Source organism: Euprymna scolopes, chromosome 26, assembly GCF_053919585.1.
Source record: "Euprymna scolopes isolate OS-2025 chromosome 26, ASM5391958v1, whole genome shotgun sequence".
NCBI lineage: Eukaryota > Metazoa > Mollusca > Cephalopoda > Sepiida > Sepiolidae > Euprymna > Euprymna scolopes.
The window spans coordinates 91,496,344-91,505,044 of NC_136507.1; positions in this window are offsets into that span (position 1 = coordinate 91,496,344).

Sequence of the window (8,701 nt, forward strand, 5' to 3'; positions counted from 1 at the left end):
AAAATATGTGTGTGTGTCTGTGTGTGTATGTATATATATGTATGATTATATATGTATGTATATGTGTATATATATGTATATGTATATGTACGTATATATATGTGTATATATATGTGTATATATACACACACATATATATACATATATATACATATATATACATATACATACATATATATATACATAAATATATATATATACATATATACATACATATACATACATACATACATATATATATATATATATATATATATATATATATATATATATATATATACATGAATAAAAATAAATTAAAAATACAAGCGATGGTTGATATTATGTTATTTGAGAAGGAAAAAACGAGAATTAATAAAATAATCATCAACGTTTCATCTCTATTTCAGCGGACACCGTCAGGATTTCGTAGGAAAAATGTAGAAGAAAACGATTACAGACCACATGCGAGTGAAAAGAAAAACTCCTAAACTCCTTTCCATTCTGGGCAGAAACAATAAATGTACGTGTGGAAAGGTTGGATTATTCTCTGCATATATATATATATATATATATATATATATATATATATATATATATATATATATATATATAAAATACATATATATAATACATATATATAATATACATATATAATATACACATATATATAATATACATATAATATAATAATATACACACATATATATAATATACATATATATATATATAATATACATAAAATATAATAATACACACATATATATATAAGATACATATATATATAATATACATATAATATAATAATATACACACATATATATATAATATACATATATATAATATACATATAATATAATGATATACACATGCATATAATATACATATATATATATAATATACATATATATATATATAATATACATATATATAATATGCATATAATATAATAATATACACAGATATATATAATATACATATAATATAATAATATACACACATATATATATTATATACATATATATATAATATACATATAATATAATAATATACACATGTATATAATATACATATATATATAATATACATATAATATAATAATATACACATATATATAAAATATACATATATAATAAACATATAATATAATAATATACACACATATATATAATATACATATATATATAATATACATATAATATAATAATATACATATATATATATATATAATATACATATATATAATATACATATAATATAATAATATGCACATATATATAATATACATATATATAATATACATATAATATAATAATATACACACATATATATATAATATACACATATATATATATAACATACATATAATATAACAATATACACATATGTGTATATATATGTAATATACATATATATATATATATAATATACATATAATATAATAATATACACATATATATATATAATATACATATATATATAATATGCATATAATATAATAATATACACATATATATAATATACATATATATAATATACATATATATATAATATGCATATAATATAATAATATACACATATATATAATATACATATATATAATATACATATACTATAATAATATACACATATATATATATAATATACATATATATATAATATACATATATATATAATATACATATATATATATATATATATATATATATAATATACATATAATATAATAATATACACATATATATATATAATATACATATATATATATAAGATAATAATATACACATTTAAACACATTAAAACGTTGTTCGTATGCATATGTACATGCACATTTACTTTTTTTTATCTTATTTATTTTGTTGAAATTATATGAGGACAGACGCCACCAAACATATATAGGATAAACACAACGTAAGTTAGAAATATAGGGACTAGTTTTCCTACCTAGCAAAAGGGGACGAGTTTTCCGGGGTCGAGTTTTCCGGGGACGAGTTTTCATAAATTCAGGAGAAACAGAACGTAAGTTAGAAATAAGACTTAGTAAACATAAAAGAAACATAAAGAATGGAAACTCCTTAAATGCACTTTTCTGTCATTGTGCTGAACATGATCACTCGTTTGACTTTGATCATGCAAAAATTATCAAATTCGTTGTAGATAGAGCTAAATGAAGACTTCTAGAATCAACACTTATTGCAAATGCTAGCACCATCACGCAAAGAAAAGTTTTGTAAAAATTTAGCTCCTATTATGGGAAATATAATGACCAGAGAGCAAAATATGAATACAGATCCTGAGTAATCAGTCTATATGTCCTTAACCGTCTCACCGTATTGTGACGAATTATCCGAATCGGAAGAATAGTAACTTTTTGGAGTATCAAAATCCGTATCTGAATCAGAAAAATTTGAGCTTATTTTCCGATGCCAAAAACGATTCCTTTAATTATCTTTTTCTATTTGATTTTTATTTAAAAAAAAAAAAAAGTCTTCCATGCTGGCAGTAAGAATTAAATAATAAATATTTATTGATTTAAACTTCCAGTAAAAATAAATTTATAGCTCAGCCCCCCCCCTACACGAATTTGCTTTTACGTTTGAGAAAACATATGCTCATTTTTTTTTTTTTACGATTATCAGACAAATTAACCATTTTATAGTTAAATGGTTTGAGATTTATAAGGAATCGGAATCGGTAATAGTACCGGAATCGGGAATTTAGTACGAAATCCGAAATCGTATCGGAACTGAAGAAAAAATATTAAAACCGTCCCATCACTAATATATATATATATATATATATATATATATATATATATATATATATATATATAAATTATTATCATCAATTATGTCAGCCCCTTTAAGAAACGCGTTTCTTATTGTTGAGTACTTTCAGTTAAATTAAGTCAGTCAATTTAGCTCTTATGCATCGTATAACGCTTAGATCACTGTCTGACTGACGTAAAAAACATTTTAAAATAAAATGTTTAAATTCAACGTTATTTCTCGTGGTGAATGGTAGCCGATTGTATACGGTCTTTGCTAATCGAGCCAGAGATGGCTCGTGTTGCCGGGTTCGAATATGTCGACTGGTGTTAAGCGTGACACCCTTAACTTAAGATTCCCGAAAGGATGAAACACTAGTGTCTGTAGGTATTTAATTATTATAGTAAATTATATATATATATATATATATATATATATATATATATATATATATCAGGATATATATATATATATATATATATATATATACACACACACACACACGAAATATGGTAATATACGAATAGCTGTCATATATTTATTTCAATAATAAGCAACATTGTAGGAAGATTTTGCAATTTTCACTGACGTCACACAAACCTTCACTAACAACGAAACTAAAAATCTCGTGCGGGTTTTCTTTTACTTGGACGGAAATTGATAACTGCTCTGGAATTAAATATTGTGCATATAAGACATTCTGTCAAACATGCATTTATCTTAATACTTAAGGTTTACCTACAAAACCCAAATCTATGCATTATGTTTTAGCCAAGTAAAAATTCAGCCTTGAAAATGAAAAGCGTTTGTCTTCGAAAAACCTTATCCACAACAATAACAAACTTTGCTTTCAATGATTTTGTTCTATCTATCAATCCCTCGCTTGTAGAATTCGTTTGGTTTGGAAGGTAACGTGAATTTAGATGGTGTTTAATATCCTCTTCCAAGACCACCTAACTTGTTTTGTTATCCCCTAAACAAGTGACAATCTGATAGAGCCAAACCACGAGAATGTGCAGGATGAGGCAATATTTCCTTGACAACTTCTCCTAAGCGATCTTTAGTCAGTATCACGAGCATTATCAGGATAAAATATGCCTCCATTTCTGTTGACTAATAAAGTCACATCCGGATCAACATTAATGGGAATATTTCGGAAAAATATGAATGATGTCTGGATAATCTGGACGAAAACTTTACTCGAAAAGCAGCAAAGCCCAACTTCTACACAATAGAGATCCCTCGATGTAAGAAAGCCTTCTACTCTTATTGTATGATCAGGGATAAAACATGTCATATGCTATACATTGGGTGAGATATTAAAACAGTCATATTACATAGTGAGATGTGGGATATTATTGCTTTGTTCTTATAACGGGATTCGATATAAACTTATAAATTGTCTTGTTTGTTTAGCCAGGGATATGATATCGATGTATAAACTGAATCATGTTGTATCAGAGAGTTATCACACGGGTATATATTACAGTTCATATTTACATAAAGGGATCATCTTTGTATAAGAAGCATTATATATGTTTCATACCTTTTCTTTCTTTAAGAGCTCTTTTATCTTCACTGCTGAGATCCGTGATTAAACTTGAAATGACCAACACCATAATCAATTGAGACATCTGTTCTTCTTTTGTGAAACGACAGAACGCCACTTTATATTTTTTTAAAATATAAATTTATTTCAGTGTTCTCAAACGGTCTTCACAGGGTCTACATTTGTGGTCTACATGTTTATTCTACCCAGCCTCGCTTCCTGACCGTCTGTTCACTCCCGTGACCAAACTACAACTCTCTTTAACTGACTAAACTCCTCGACCTTCTGACCTCAGTTCCGTTACGTCATCATTCAAAAAGCACGCGTATCCCTGACGTGTGACCTTTCCACGTCTGCCTACCCAAGGTGTTTTGTTTATATTTAACCTAGCTAATTTATATAAACATCTTCAGCTTAAACCCATTGCTATACTTTATTCTATAAACAATAAATTATTCCCAATAAAAGCTATTTTAAGAATACCATTGAATAGATAGATAAATAGATAGAAAGGTGAATAGATCGATAATAACTAATTAACTTTTAACAATGTTAATTATTCAACACTAATACTTTTCCTTAGAACTACAGGCCTTCTTGCTTCCCTAACAGTACTGACATACAGAAGTTCAAGTGTAAGGAGAACAGACATCTTGCTTCTCAACTCCTTACATGGTATCCCCGTAACTTATGTCCCTGATAGCAGCGCCCTACATCAAATTGGCACTGTTCCTTGTTTGGGGTTAATATGTAATAAATAAAAAAAGATGCATAAAATAAATCACGGTTTAAACTGGCCATTCTGCACACATGTAAAAACTGACCATGTATTACTAAGCGAGGCTACTCTTGTCTTCGTAGCTTTTCTAACTTTTTGATGTTGAAACATAGAAGGCGTCACTTTACGAACGATTCTTGTATATTTCTCATTTACTGCATTTTATCAGCTAAAGAGGATACATAACATATGTGATAACATTTATTTCTTTGTCAACAATATGATAATGTTCTCTATTTAAGAAATGCGTTTTTACTGTCGTATTTGAAAACAACGTTTAATATACAGAGAGGCCCACTTAAAATAGCCCGGTCTATACAATCTTTCTCTTAATGACCAACTGACACCACAAGACAAAATGCAATTCTTTTTCCAACAAGATGGCGCTACATGACACACGTCTCACAGACCACTGACACGAGTTCATGACATGTTTACGGAAGAGAGGGCAATAATCTAACGGTTATGACCACCACGTTTCCCGGAGTTATCCTCATGCGATTTTTATCTTTATGGTGGACTTTAAAACAAAAATTGTATGCAACTAATCCTAACAATCTAGACTAATTATAGGAGAACATTATCAAGGCTATCAGTAGAATCAGCAAAGAAGATCTACAGGCAGTATCTGAAAACGTTGTTAAACGTGCACAAAAATACATAGATGTCAACAGGGGGCAATTCCAGCATCTTTTGTAACACTACAGATAATTTAAACAATCAAAGAATGTTTCTCCTTTCTACTACATTTTCAGGACTACTTGAAAGTGGGCCACTCTGTATATATATATATATATATATATATATATATATATATATATATATATATATATATATATATATATATATATATATATATATATATTCCAATTACTCGAATCCCTTTGATTTTACTTGTGGGAATGGAAATTTAACCAACTTTTTGGGATTCTGGATTTTTTTAAAGATTTTACCGTTATTGGATATTTTATCCTCCACCAGACTATCCATTCACGTGAAATCATTTTTTTTCACCCTACCCGCTCTGCTTCATTTTTTTTTTGTTACCAAGTAAGATATATGACTTACTTGTAGTTTCATCAAATACTTTTGCAAGCAAAATCCAACCCCGCATTTTGCTAAATCCTACCCTCTGTGAGAAGGAAAGTATTTCTTCGAAACTCCGCAGATTAAGGACTAGCCACTTATTTAGTGCTTCCTTTTTAAAATTAAATGTTTTTAACTCTTTTTCAAAATGTTCTTTAACATGTTTTATTCACTACTTTTTCTTATATATATATATATATATATATATATATATATATATATATATATATATATGTATACATATGTGTGTGTATAGTGTATGTGTTTGTGTGTTTAATCTAAAATATTTGCCTTAAAATGTCTATTCACTTGTCAAAATAATCAAACACAATACAAAGAGATTACGACTACCAGGTGAGAATAATAAACTACTAATCTTCCTTTTCAGTAAACAAAGTAAAACACAATTTGTGTTTAGTTATGAATTTCAGGTGAATTTCGAAACGACAGAATAATCCGTCTTAAATGGTGAAGCAAGATTCTGTGCATAGTGGCGGGCTTATGCATTGGTAAAATACAATGAAAAAAAAGAATAAAGCAAAAATAATTCAAAATGATTTACAAGCCAGGTACAAAAATGGATCGATATTTCGGCTGAAATGAAACCGGATTTCAATCTGAATCCAGAGCTTCCACATTATTATTGGCTCGCAAGGAGATTTGACACAGGTCATCAAAGATCTTATTGAAAAATACCTGTAGTGTCCCCTGGAAGCTGAGTGACAACAAATCTCCCCATATTTTCAATACTCTACACGTCTTTCGATAACATTTGAAAATAAATTCTCCACGTTCAAGAGTTTTCTTTTATATTTCATGATTGTTGTTCGTTGTATTTTCCAGGCATTCCTCTGGTTCCAATTTTTCTCAATATTATTATTATTATTATTATTATTATTATTATTATTATTATTATTATTATTATTATTATTATTATTGTTATTATTATTATTATTATTATTATTATTGGTGTTCCCTGGAAGCTGAGTGACAACAAGTCTCTCCAGATTTCCACTACTCTCACCTCTTTCGATAAAAGTTGCAAATGAGTTTGCGTTACCGCAGCAGCCGCTTATCATCGCACTTGTCCAGCGGAGATCTGGCCAGTACTCTCTTCTTGGTCTTTCCATCCTCCTTGACCATTCTCTGTTACTTAGTATGACTCTTTTTTGGGGGAGGGGGTGATTGGGTAATTAGAGGGGATTGGGAGGGGACAGAGAACTTATAGATGTGCAGCTTATGCTTGTACCATTTGTCTGTGCGTTGGAAATGCAGTTGTTTACATAATTCCGAGTGTATTGCCCTCCCTACTTGTTTCTGTCAGTTTTTGTATTCCTTTTGGGCCAGTTTGCTGCATTCGCTTACTATATGGTTTATCGTTTCGTTTCTTTGTCCACAGCGTCTGGATTTGTTGTTTTCTTGTGTTTTGTCGATATTTGCTTTGATGTGGTTGGTTCTAGTTATCTTATACTGCATTTATTAGGGATTCACTTCCTCGGTTTAGGCGTCCTTTTCGCATCCATAGTTCGTTTTCGTTATTTTCATCTTTTGGCGTTCTTATGAATCTTCCGTGTAGTTGTTTCCCTTTCAACTTTTCTTTTGTCGTCTTATCTTTTGTCTCTCTATTTTCTGTTTTGTTGATTTTTTCAGTGTCTCTCGCTGTAATAATTATGTTTTCAGTATTCTGTATTATGTATTTTTTCTATTCTTTATTGTGTCCTCTCCCGCCGTCTTTCATTTCACGTTGGATCGGTCAACATTGTCTTTTGGGTGTAGTGCATTGTGCATGGTCATTGCATTTCTTGTTCTTCTGAGCGAGTTGTCTCAGTTCTTCTTTAATCCATACTATGAACGGTGCAGGGTATTTTACGGCCCATATATGTATGCCTTTTGTTATGTTTCTTCTATATTATTTAGTTTCCAGGGGTTTTCTTGTTCTCCTGGAGTATTCCTTACCAATTATCTTTTTTTCATTTTTGTTGCTTTGATAGCGTTTACTTGCAGAACTCCAAGGGGGCTTGTTCTCCTAGTGCTCTCATCTCCGCTTGGTTGAGTAGTTCCATGCCTTCTGTGTTTCCCTTTTTCCCTCTCTTATAACTAGTAGTGCGTATTTTTCCATACCAAACTCCATTTGGATATCCTGCCTGAAGATCCTGATTGTGTTTATTAGTATTTCTACATCAGGTGGTTCCTTTTTTCCCCTCTGTGTTAGAGAATGTGTATCCTGCTTGGTAATTTCTCAGTATATTGTTCAAGGGCATCATGGCTATGATGAAAAGTAATGGTGAAAGTGAATCTCCTTGTAAGATCGTCTTTGTACGTTAATTTCTATTATGTGTTGTCTATCAGCTGTCAGTTCCAGTCTCCATGTTCTCATTGCATTTTCTATCACATTGATGATCCTGCTTGGTATTTTATAGATCTTTAAGCATTCTATTATCCATGATTTGGGTATCCTGTCGTACGCTTTTTTGTATGAAGATTAACTAATTTACATATTTCTGTGAAAAAAAAAACGAGCCTTAATTAATTACTTATTAA